Genomic DNA, 13,815 nt, shown 5'->3' on the forward strand with positions numbered 1-13,815 from the left:
GTTTTAAACTTGTCACGTAGGGTGTTTGAATTGTCAACTTACTAAATATAGAAAGATGGACTCTTTTTTGGCAGACAAAGAGGAAAGTATGACATTTAAATTGAGACGGAGGGAATACTTTCTTGGTTTAAAGTTTCCTAGTTAGGCTTTACTCCCTGTGTCTATCTTTATTTGTCCACTATACTAAAATCAGATCTCCACTTTTACTTGTCCAGTTTGAAAAATCAAGAGATAATTTATCATGTTATACTATTTTACCCTTATTATTAAATAATATATAAAATAAAAAATCAATTCATTTCCCAACGTATAATAATTATGGGTGATATAGTAAAATTACCATTTGATTTATTGCTTCTTAAGGGGTGTATAAAGTCAAACATGGACAAATAAAAGTGGACGGAGGGAATACTGCTTATTATTTTCATATTTGAGAGGTTTCTCTTCTTTTACACATTTGTGTGTGGTGACAGATTTATCTTTCAACCTTGCGAAATATATTCTTTAGGAGGTAAGATTAACTTTTAACTTGAAATCTTTTATTTCTATTAAAGTAAAAATTTAAGAAGGTAATTAGTCTTATTTGACCGTTTGGCCATGAGAATTTTTTGTTTTTTTCCGAACTTATTTTTTCAGTTTATTTGAAAATCGGTGTTTGGCCATGAAAAATTCAAATACAACTTCAAACACCTAAAACATTGTTTTCACTTTCAGTCAATTCAAACAACCAAATATGCTTTGCAAAAACTATAACCACTACAAAAAAAAAAAAAAAAAAAAAAAAAAAAAGAAGATAATTTGTGGAGGTTGAAAGTTGCAATTCGCGAGAGGTTTCGCCTCCTCTAGCAACTAGAGGAGGCTAAAACCCCCACGAATTGCAAGTTTCAACCTCCGCAAATTATCCATTTTTTTGCAATAAACACAACTCCAACTTCAAAATTCCAAATAAAGTGAAAAATATTTGGTTTTCATGGCCAAAACGCCTACTAATTATGGTCTCTACTTTTTTCGAAATAGGGAACTAGATCACTTTGTCATCTAGGTTCTTGAATTGACTCTATTAGTATCATAACTAACTTTAATGCGTTAATTTTTAAAAACTAAGTTTAATTAGGGTTCTAAGTAATATATTACTTTCGAGATTTGGAGATTTATTTCTCGAATTTTGCGTATCTTTAATTTTTTGTATTAATCTTCGCATTTTTTGCTTCCGCATTATTTTGTTTGTTTTTTCTTTCAAATAACCCGATACTTATCACATGCAGTACACATTTTTGTAGAACAGAAATGTAGTGAAAGTTATTTTCAACGAATTTGAAAGGTTTCCTTCCTATTTGTCTCCTATGCTAACTCAGGGCCAAATGAGCAGAAAAAAATTGTTGCTATATATATGCTGCATTATCAGTAATCCAAGAAGGTCTGCTATGCCGCAATAGGCTGGATACTTATGAAGTTTTATCCAACTTTACAATCTCAACCAATGATCGTTTTGACCACGTGATTCACGTATATGGTGGCTGCAGGTTGATATAGTAGGTGGTACATTAATCCAAAAAACGAGAACATAAAGTATAGTGTAGTATTAATTAAATTCTGGAAATTAACGAATGATATCATCAATGAAATTTAACCCACGCGTACGCTGGAAACCCCATATATATATTACCTCTAAAAGAAGCATTAGGTACACAATATAATGGCCTGGAAAAGCAGAGCTATACTTGTTGCCATCTTCATTGTTTTCTCACTATGCTTCTATCATGGTGAATCTTCCATTAGGACTAACCCGATGGAGGGCGTCGATGTCGCAGCAACAACAGTACTGGCACTAGAAGAAGAAGAAGACGGCTCAGTGTTTACCCCGAATTTAGGTAATCAGTTAAATTTGTAAGTGAGGTATAGGATATGTGGGTGAACTTTAATTTATTTGGTTGGTAGGAAATGTATACAGATTCGCTGCAATTGATATGTGTGATTGCCGTGAGCAAATGGATCGATATTGACGATTTATATTAAATATATTTGTATTAAGTAGTATATAAATATTGGATGAGTAAATAAAGCTAAAGAAGAACACACAAATTCGGACCAATATCAGAGAGAGAGAGAGAGAGAGAGAGAGAGAGGGAGAGATTTTATATATTTTGCTATTACAATGTTATAGATATGAAAAAGCTAACCCTTGAAAGTAGGGAAATGCCTCTTATTTATAGTTTTGCCTTATGGGCCCTCTATACAACATAAAGCCCCTTTTGAATAAAGAAAACCATAAAAGGATAAGGTTGGATCGTACGGTCTGACACCCGTACGATTGGCAGTGCAATGTGGCAGAACGGTCTTGACGCGTGACAATTGTTTAACTGATCACCCGGACTAACGGCCACGATCACCCGGACCAACACGATCAACCCGACTATGGAGAAACCGGACCAAACGATTCTACTACGCTATAAGGACCATTGCTATTCTAAAACAGTATCAGGACTATTCTAATTTTTTCAAACAAGACACCTTTTCGTGAAGCAGCATCTTATCAAGAGAGATTTCATAAGTGTGTCTCCTAATAGACTGTATTTGGATTCTACTAGTTGTAAGGACTATTTCTATTCTAATACACTATCTCGATTATTCTAATTTTTCCCAAACAAGGCACCTTTTCGTGAAGCAGCATCTTATCGAGAGAGGTTTCATAAGTGTGTCTTCTAATAAACTGTATTTGGATTCTACTACACTGTAAGGACCATTGCTATTCTAATACACTATTAGGACTGATCTAATTTTTCCTGAATAATCATGAAGCAACACCTTATCGAGAGAGGTTTCATAAGTGTGTTTTCTAATACACTGTATTTGGATTCTACTACACTATAAGGACTATTGCTATTCCAATACACTATCAGGACTATTCTAATTTTTTCCGAACAAGGCATCTTTTCGTGAAGCAACACCTTTTCAAGAGAGGTTTCATAAGTGTGTCTTCTAATAAACTGTATTTGGATTCTACTACACTCTAAGGACCATTGCTATTCTAATACACTATTAGGACTATTCTAATTTTCCCCGAACACGACACCTTTTGGTGAAACAGCACCTTATCAAGAGAGGTTTCATAAGCAGAATCTTTACTCAGGTTTATGATAGCCAATGCAGAAGCTTAGTAGAAACTATATACCTGAGTAAAGATTCTACTAGACTATTTTTGACAGTGTCGTCTTCTTCCTTTTGGACGAACAACTGCTGCAATTCGATCTAAAACCATGTCAAATCTTATATATATAATGCATATATACAGCAGTTGTCATATGGAATATAACAACATAAGTTTTATTAGCTTTGTATAGTTTCTACTAATCTTCTGCATTGGCTATACATATATAAAATAAGAACTGAAAAGGGTCACATTTTAGCCACTAAGAAGTGACTACGGCGATTAGAAGCGATTATGATTTTTGTAAGCAACCTATGGTTTAGATGAAATTATCTTGACAATTGATGAATTAATTCTTGAAACTTATCATTGTTGGCATTTAAATGAATATTTAACAAAATGATAACGTCATTATTGATATATATACTAATATCATTGAAATAATACAAGTCGTTCGCTATTAATCTAAACATTACAAGTTGGTCGCATAATTATTTCACCTATTGCAATTAAAACAAGAACATTTCACATTGATCGCATGTAATTATGTCATCAATTTAAATATGGATTATATGTAGTATAGTAACCATTTGCAACATGACTAAAAAAAATATGTGATGTTCACATATAGTTATATCACCAATTCCAAATTGTTACATATAGCTATGATCATCATAACTTTTTCTTCAACACATGATTAACATTACTCATTAATTATCATTATTATAGATTATTATAGTGTTGTTTCACTAATTTCACAGTGAAACATATTGTTTAGTTACAAATATAAGTTTTATAATCTAAAATTAGTTCACTTCTTAGTAAAAAACATCTTTTTTGGTTACAAAAGATGAAATTATACAGGTCGTTCGCTATTAATCTAAACATTACTAGTTGGACCCATATTATTTCACTTATTGCAATAAAGATAAGAACATTTCACATTGATCACATGTAATTATGTCATCAATTTCAATATGATCATACTTAGTATAGTAACCATTTACGACATGGCTAAAAAAATATGTGATATTTACATATAGCTATGTCACCAATTCCAAGTTGTTACATATAGCTATGATCATCATAACTTTTTCCTCAACATAATATTAACATTACTCATTAATTATCATTATTTTTAGATTATTATAGTGTTGTTTCACTAATTTCACGGTGATAACATATTGTTTAGGTACAAATATATGTTTTATAATAAAAAATTAGTTCACTTCTTATTAAAAAAAAAAAAAAGGGTTACAAAAGCAAGTGTTAGGTTGTAGATTCTAATAACTTGTAACTGACTTATTAGTTGAGTATACAAGTGTGGTGACACAACTCTTTTGAGGACCCCATTCTGCTATAATAAATCAGTGGTCTATGCATAGACGTTGTCTCGTCTATAGTTTAGTTATAAATCTGAAGTGTTCATCTTCAATCTCAAGTTCAAATCTGAAATGTTCATTTTTTTACCTCAAGCTCAAATTTGAAATTTTACGCAAAACCACCTTTAATTTTCTCCAAATTCCCTTAAATTTGAGATTTAGACTCCTCAAAAGATCTCCAACAAAACCCAATAACACCCACTTGAAATAAATCACCCCTTCATAAAAGCAATTTCTTAAGTTTGAAGCTCAAGCTTCAACAATAGTTATCCTCAAGCTCAAATCTGAAATTCAATCCAAAATCACCTTAAATATTCTCGAAAATGTCACACAATTTGAGATTTAAACTCATCAAGATCCCCAATAAAATTCAACAACACCCACTTGAAATGAAGTACTCTTTCAAAAACTCATTTTTTTTCAAGCTTGAAGCTCACAGCTCCAACAATGGTTGTCAATGGAGTATATTTCAGAAGGAGGAGGGAAAAAACGTGGGAATGAATGAAGAGAGGGGAATATAATTTATTTTTTTTATAAGGTAAAAGATATATTTTTAGATTTTTATTTTGGTTTATTTTATTATTTCTTACTTTGAATCAAAAGTTTTTTTTTAAAAAAACTTGGGGGTTGGTTTGAAAGCTTGGAATAGTTTTTATTTTATTATTTTTTATTTTTTAAATCCTTGGGTGAAAATGTATTTTTTTTTAAACTTGGGGGCTTATTTTGACGCCCCAATAACTTATCACTACCTATTTAGCCTTAATCCTAAATGGAGTCCTATTACCTAATAATTTAAATTTTGAGTCCAAATTCCTTTAAAAAAACTAGCAATGGCCCTATCACCACACTTGCCCTGTTATCTTACAATACAGAAAAATACAAATTTGTTTTCAGCACCTGAAGTGCCCAAGATAATAAAATAACCAATCAAGTGCATGTTTTTAGCCGTGGGGTTAAGGTTGAATAGCCTGTTTGGCCAAGCTTCTAAAATCAGCTTATTTTAAAAAGTATTTTTTTAAAAGTATTTTTCAAAAAAGCACTTTTAGCGAAAATCAGTTTGTGTTTGGCCAATTAATTATAAAAGTAATTTTGAACAGCAATTAGTGTTTGGTTAAGCTTTTAAAAAGTATTTTTATTTGTATTTTTCTCAAAAGTACTTTTAAAAAAAATGTTTTTGGGCAAAAGCAGTTTTTTTTAGCTTTTCAAAAACTGCTTCTGCTACTCTCCAGAAGCACTTATTTTCTTCTAAAATCTTGGCCAAACACTTCACTTTTTTTCAAATAAGTACTTATTGAAAAAATAAGTACTTTTGAGGGGAAAATAAGGCTAGAAGAGATTGAAACTCTTATTTAGAAGGAACTATGAGAAAAGTACTTAACATTTTGACTGCTAAACTCCATAGTTATATACTTAATTTTAGGAAAACTTCCATACGTTGAGCAGAATATTGGCACTTTGTCTAACCAAAACACTTTATAAGGCAGTTAAATTATCCAAAGTCCCCACACAACTAACATTTGTAAACAAAACCAGAGAACAGAAGAGGAACAAAACCATGAAGAACTCTATCTTGGGAAAATCACTTCTGGCATTGCTGATTTTTGCCACTCTTACTTACTGCTTGGATGCAAGATTACAAGGTTGCCAGCCGAGTGGCCAAATCCGAGGCATAAAGCCACCTCCGGGGCAGTGTAATCCTGAAAATGACTCAGATTGTTGCAAACAAGGCAAGATGTACACCACTTACAAATGTTCACCTCCTGTGACCGGTAATACCAAGGCTGTTTTAACCCTAAATAGCTTCCAAAAGGGTGGAGATGGTGGTGGACCATCGGAATGTGATAACCAATACCATTCTGATGATACTCCAGTTGTTGCCCTTTCAACTGGATGGTATAGTGGAGGAGATAGGTGTCTTAACTATATCACCGTAAGTGCTAATGGAAGAAGTGTGAAGGCTAAAGTTGTAGACGAGTGTGACTCTACCATGGGATGTGATGATGAGCATGATTATCAGCCTCCATGCCCGAATAACATTGTTGATGCCTCTAAAGCAGTGTGGGAAGCCTTGGGTATACCTGAAGGTGACTGGGGCGATTATGACATTACATGGTCTGATTCTTAGTGCATCATTATAGTATTCATGGTATCGTTTGCATATGATAGTCGTCTTAATACTCCGATTATGTCATCTAATTTCTCATGTTTGATGTTGTGAAATTACAGTATAATGAAATTCTGTTCATATCAACTTTTGAAATGATAGTAATATGAAATTCTACGCCAATGAAAGAGACATGATCAGTGAAAGCTAAAACAGGACTATGTTTCTGTAGCTAACCTAAACCAACTACTGTTTGGCCTCGATCAGTTAATCAATCAATAAATGAATGAGGCCTCTATCCCAAATTAGTTGGAGTTGGCGATATAAATCCTTTACATCTTTTTGAGGCTGCATCACTGTTATGAGTTGGCCTTAAATGGTTAAAAGCTGAGTTGTTTTAGCTTTTATAGTGATGCTCACTTCCTGGAAAAGAAAGAACAAATATTTGCTGATTTAAACTAAATAACTTCCACTCCCGAATGCAGAATTTCATTCAGCTCTAGAGTTGATTTCAGGGCCCTATGCTTCTCACTTTAGCTATGTTAACTTATCTTCATGTGTTGGAAACAATTTGATATCTTATAGCATTACTGCCTAAACAAATAATCAAGAAAACAAGCCAGCTCCCATCCAACGTATAATACCTTAGATATAACCTTTTTTGCCAGTTAAGTCGGCCTTCACGAACTACAGAGCAGGCTTGTTAATGATTTTAGAGAAGGTAACAAAGCAGGTTCTTGAGGTTACACAATCTGTAGCAGGACAGAGCACCAATAGCAAGTTGCTGTAGTGTTTGAGCCCTCCGATTTGGATCAGCCTAACTGGTTCATGGTGAATTCCAAATGAATAAGGAGAAGGAGACCTTGCCTATTCAATCTACATAAGTGGTGACAATTTGAACTTCCTCCGATGCATAGAATCTAGAATTTGCTTTTGTAATTTTGTATTTCCATCCATTTCATTTACATAAGCCGTTCTGCTGTATGTGTATGTTTATTGGCTACAGTTCTTTTTATTGATTGATTTTGATATCAGCAATGAAAACAAGCTCTTTAAACACTGTACTAATACTTCATGTATTCATATGAGAAATGGCACCCTTAACACTCTACTAAATTTCTCTAAGCCTGTGCAACCTACGGTACCGACTAGGTCACTGATCCATTTATGAGAGTAGTTACAAAAGTAGTCAGGTGAAAAATCATACAACAACTCAAAAAAGATTTCTGACAGCATATGAACTATCAAAATTTGATGAATTGAAATTCTATGTTACTGCAGTAAATATTCCTTTTCCAACAGACAAATGGAGCAGTATGCATGGAGAACATTAGTTGATCATTAATTACCACATTTAAATTAGTATTAATCTTCTCTATCGACTGTCATTATTGATGTCAGGGGAATAGATGATTGTAACAAAATCAAGACTCTATAGTTGTTGTAGTATGTTAACTATAAAAGATATACCGATACTAGAAAATAGGTTTTCATGTTTAGCAATCAGATGAAACAATCTGCTGTTCTATTACTATAGAGAAAAATACAAAATTGTTTTCAGCAACTAGAGAGTCCTAGACAATAAAATAATCCATCAAGTTCTTGTCATATTAGGTAGTGGTAGAATACCTGCCTATAATAGGAACTATGATTAAGATTAAGCCGTGGAGGTAAAGTTGAGACGGGAAAATCTAATTTACACATCTATATATAGAAAACAAATGCCGTTACCATCGAGGAAAGTAAAGCAGTTACAGTCTAATATGTCCGGATTTACTATAGCCAAATAACTAAAGAATTGATGAAGAAACAGTCACAAGTCCATTTGACTGCTAAACTAGATAAATGTATACTTAATTATAAGAAACTTTTCATGCCTTGAGCAAAATATTGGCATTTTGTCTGACCAGAAAACTATATAAACAAGTTAGATCATCCCAGTCTCCACACAACCAACATTTGTAAACAAAACCAGACAAGAGAACGGGAATAAAAACCATGAAGAACTCTATCGTGGGAACATCTCTTCAGGTGTTGCTGGTTTTTGCCACTCTTACTTACTGCTTAGATGCAAGACTACAGGCTTGCCAGCCGAGTGGAAAAATTAGAGGCATAAAGCCACCTCCAGGACAATGTAACCCCGAAAATGATTCAGATTGTTGCAAACAAGGAAAAATGTACACCACTTACAAATGTTCGCCTTCCGTAACGGGTAATACAAAGGCTATTTTAACCCTTAATAGCTTCCAAGCGGGAGGAGATGGCGGTGGACCATCGGAATGTGATAACCAATACCACTCTGATGATACTCCAGTTGTCGCCCTTTCAACCGGATGGTATAGTGGAGGTGACAGGTGCCTTAACTATATCACCGTAAGTGCTAATGGAAGAAGCGTGAAGGCTAAAGTTGTAGACGAGTGTGACTCTACCATGGGATGTGATGATGAGCATGATTATCAACCTCCATGCCCGAATAACATTGTCGATGCCTCTAAAGCAGTGTGGGAGGCCTTGGGCATTCCAGAAGGTGACTGGGGCGAGTATGACATAACATGGTCTGATGCCTAGTGCATCAATATCGTATTATGGTATTATTTGAATATGACGATGGTGTGCATACTGAGATTATGTGTAATATGTGTTGTCGATGCTTGTAAATTTGCTCATATATTGTTGTGAAATTACAGTTAATGATATTTTGTTCATATAGACTTTTGAAGTGATAGTAATATGAAATTTCATGCCTATGAAAGAGACATGACTAGTAAAATCTGAAATAAAAGGCTTGGTTCAGTGGCTAATCTAAACCTACTACAGTTTAACCAAGATCAATCAGTTAACTAGGCCTTGATCTCAAATTAGTAAAGACTGCAGCTAGACTATTTTTACACTAAATCCATTTTTTATCCAAGCGTGGAATCACTAACCAGCTATACATTGTCCATATGCAGAGTTGTGAATTCGCCTCAAATGATTAAAACCTGAGATTTTTAACTTTTAACTATGCCCACTTCCTGGAAAAGAATTCTATTTTTGCTGATTTAAACTCAATAATACGGAATTCAAAACTGCAGAACTTCATTTAGCTCTATCGTTGGTTGCAGCGTCCTCTGCTTCTCACTTTAGTCGTGTTATATGTATTGGCATAAACGACTGAGGATGAACTCAAAATTAATAAGAAAAAGGAGGCCATGCCTAGAACTTGCTTTTGTAATTTTGTAGTTCCATCCATTTTATTTGCAAAAGAATTCTTTTGTATGTGTATGTAATGTCTATTGGCTAAAGTTCTTTATTTTGACATCAAAAATGGAAATAAACTCTTTGATCACTGTATCTAGCACATTCAAAAACTTAAACCTCTGTTCAATTACGTGTTCAACCAACGGTTCCCACTAAATCACTAATTCATTTGTGAAAGCAGTGACATAAGTATTCAGGTGGAAAATCATCCAATGACTCAACCGGCAAAAACTTCTAACAGCAGAAGAAGTACCAAACCTGACAAATTGAAGACCCTGCTAACATGGGAACTGCTTTTTTTTTTCTTTTTTCTTTTTCCCAACAATCAAATGGAGCAGTATGCATGGAGAAACATTTAATGACACCATCATTACCATGTTTTAACTTAATCAATACCCTGCTTATATCATAAGTGATCTCATGGGAAAAGACGATTGTTATGATTGTATTAAAAGAAACTCTAGTTGGTTGTAGTATGTTGCAATATACATAAAATATATCCAGATGATAGAATAAAGGTTTTCATGTTTAGAGACAAGCTTAATTATACAATTGCGTCCTGCATAATTTGAAATATGATCGAATCAATAGACGAGACAATTCAAGTCCCACTAATTTAGTAGAGGTTGAAGAAAATAGAGATCTTACAGCTAGTGTCGTGCATGACTAGAGAATAATTGATTAATTTTCAATTTATTTCCAGATAAGTGAAGATTATAGACTCAATTTTTTGGAACAGTTAGAAGCTGCAGTGTTTGAATTGATCTAAATACTACTCGTTTCCAATTTGTACAAGTTTTACAACATAACCAATTGACTGGCACCAGTAAAAGATGAAGATGCATTACACTAATTTATATTTGTACTTGTAATTCCTGTAATCAAAAAAGAACTTGTAACCAGAAATTAAAAAGACAGACAATTAATTTCGAGCCCACAGTAAACTGTGTTTTCTTAAAAAATTTAATCCCCTCACAATTGTCAAAGTTTTGGATTAATTCTTCTCAGGATAGAACGAAATTCTATTATGCAATACCGGCAATGAAAATTGTAAAATTTTAGCGAACTCAACTAACGGTAATAATCACACGACACACTTACTGTTTTGTCTTTGAAAAAATATGCACATAAGAGGAGATGAAAAGATTATGATTTTCAGAGAGATAGAAATTTTTAGTTTTCTGTAAGTTAGTACTGAAAAAATTTATAGCCATTGAAGAGGCACAAAGACACCTCTTCGAGGAAGAAGGTGACCGCTTGGTTGGTTGTGACCATTGGAAAATAATTTCTTTTCGCGAGAATTAATTAATTAAATAATAAATTCCGCGTCCATTAATTAATATTAGGATAAGGAAATTAAATGACGAAAATGGAAATAAATTTGGTCCAAAAAGATTATCAATCAAATAATTGACCAAATCCAAAGCCGAGCGACAACGACGACGCGAGGAGAAACCCTTTTCTTGACCCTTTAAGAGCTAGAGGATGTGCTTTGATATATAAGCACACTACTCTCCCTTTAGACTACCAATGTGGTACAAAGTGCTTTTCTAAAGGAACTTTGCTCACATTTTCAATTTTGTTTCCCTCTTCTCATTCACACCTACTTAAATCCCAACAGTACTTACTTTCAAATAATATTTTTTCTATTCCAACATAATGATGACTTTCAAAAAAATAATCGCGTATAGTTAATTGTACAAGGAAACAGATCAAAAGTGATAGATTTCAGGAGATCCTCTTTTTGGTTTTTTCACCTTTTGTTTCAGAAAAAAATGTGATACCAAAATACCCTTAACGCAGTAATTTACTGCGTTATATAAAAGTCACTTAACGTCCCACGTTAAAGTCCGTCACCCGAATTTTGAATTTTTTTTTTTTTAAAACAAATTACATAGCGCAGCTTTTTCATGCGCTATGCAAACTCACCACAACTCCCACGTTTCCCACCCCTTCCCTGCCCCACCCCTTATACTCCCACTATCCCCACTCCTTGTACTATCTTATCTTTATTTTTAACAATGTGACTATTTCTATAAAAACATACTATATGTCAAATACAATGTAGTAATATTTTTGCAAAAAATAAAATTTGCTATTGGCAGTGAAAAAATAAATTGGCCGCTAGTGCCTTAATCTCTCCTCTCTCCTCTCTCACAGGTGCACGCTAGTGTGCTGCTATAGTGCGCCTACTGGCCGGATGGCCAGAGAAAGGACGCTACAAACATGGAAAATAACGACACGACGGTGCTGAAGCAAGTAGGGAAAGGATTGGGGCTAAAAACTACCATACGACACACCGGAAAAGTGACTACGGAAACATGGTCAGCGCTACCAACCAAAGGCACTAACACTCCAAATGGGGGTGGATCTGCCGTGGGTAAAAAGTCGGGCACGGATAAGTCGGCAGGAAGCCCTAGGAATCAAAGCGAGGCATCGACGGGGGAACTAATCGTAGCCACTGAGCTGATTGAACATGGGAAAACTGCGGTAATCACGATGGAAGGTACTCCAGGGGAAATGAACAACAATTCATCTAGGGGTACTTCACCCACAGGTGTGGGAGTCCCAACGGAAGAAAAGGGAACACCAGTACCGGATCTAGCCCAGACACAACAACCAACAAAGGCATGGAACACCCTTTTCCAAGTCAATAAAATGGCGGAAAAAGGTATGAGCCTCAAATTTATTGCACCAACGATCCGAGATGGGAAAAAAATTGTTGTATTAGAAAAAAATGAGGTAGATGTGGGCAGTGAAAAGTGGAAGACTGCACTGATTTTGTATGTTATAGGAGCTTCCCCAACTATTGCAAGTATTGGGAGATTTATTGAGCATAACTGGGAGTTTATCACCAAACCACAAATATTCTATCATAATGATGGATATTTTGTGGTACGATTTGCTAGCTTGGATGATAGGAATGAGGTACTATACTCATGTCCACAAATGCTGAATAATAAACCTATGATAATCAAGGCCTGGACTGCTGATTTCGATGTAGCAGAGGAAGTACTTAAGACAATGCCACTGTGGGTAAAATACCCAAAATTTCCTCTAAACTGCTGGGAAATGGAAACTTTAAGCAGAATCAGTAGTGGGATTGGGAATCCACTATATGCTGATGAGTGTACAACTGCTATGGAAAGAATATCCTATGCTAGGGTGCTAGTTGAAATGGATATCACAAGACCACTGCCTAGCACTATACAAGTTCAAGACCCCAACGGGAAAGTCTTTGATCAAGCTGTGACTTATGACTGGAAACCACTATACTGTGGAACATGCTGTCAACTCGGTCACGACTTCTCCAAAGACAGACTGAAGCCACCTACTAAATCTGTTCCAAATGAGCCAAGGGTTGTAAAAGAAAATAACCAGGAAATTAAAGAACATGTAGCAAAAAAAAAAAAGACTCCAGCAGCTGGGCTTGTCCAGAAAACACAAGGAAGGAGTCCATAAAAACCAAGGGCAGAAACAGAAGCAAGAATGGAAATTTCGAGATGAACAACCACAACATCCTAGCATTAAAAAAATGGTAGTAAATGTCACACCCCCTCCATCAGGGGTGGACTGGCAATCTATGAAGCAAAAGGCACCAGCTAGAGGTCATAAGGTCCCTACTACGATAAATACTATGGCTCCAGGTGGTAGTATGGTAGAAGGAACCATGATGACAAATAGTGTAGCATCCACGTCCCAAAAGGAGCTGGCCCAAGTGAGAAATGTAGTGCAAGAACTGGAACCAAAACCACCTAATATATCCCTATGAACGTAGTAACATGGTATGTTAGAGGCTTCAATAAGCTGTATAAGCAAAGGGAGATGGTAAAGTTTTTGAAAGTTCATAATGTTAGTCTTATAGCAATAATTGAGCACAGAGTACACAAAAAATTTGCACAAAAAATAGTTAAGAAGATCTTCCCAGGATGGGAATGGGC

General features: G+C 34.8%; 1 pseudogene; it reads left to right on the plus strand.

Annotated features, from left to right (window-relative positions):
• Positions 1-6,075: 6,075 nt before the first annotated feature.
• Positions 6,076-9,202, plus strand: LOC132600001 (uncharacterized; annotated as a pseudogene).
• Positions 9,203-13,815: the final 4,613 nt, after the last annotated feature.

Source organism: Lycium barbarum, chromosome 6 (genome assembly GCF_019175385.1).
Source record: "Lycium barbarum isolate Lr01 chromosome 6, ASM1917538v2, whole genome shotgun sequence".
NCBI lineage: Eukaryota > Viridiplantae > Streptophyta > Magnoliopsida > Solanales > Solanaceae > Lycium > Lycium barbarum.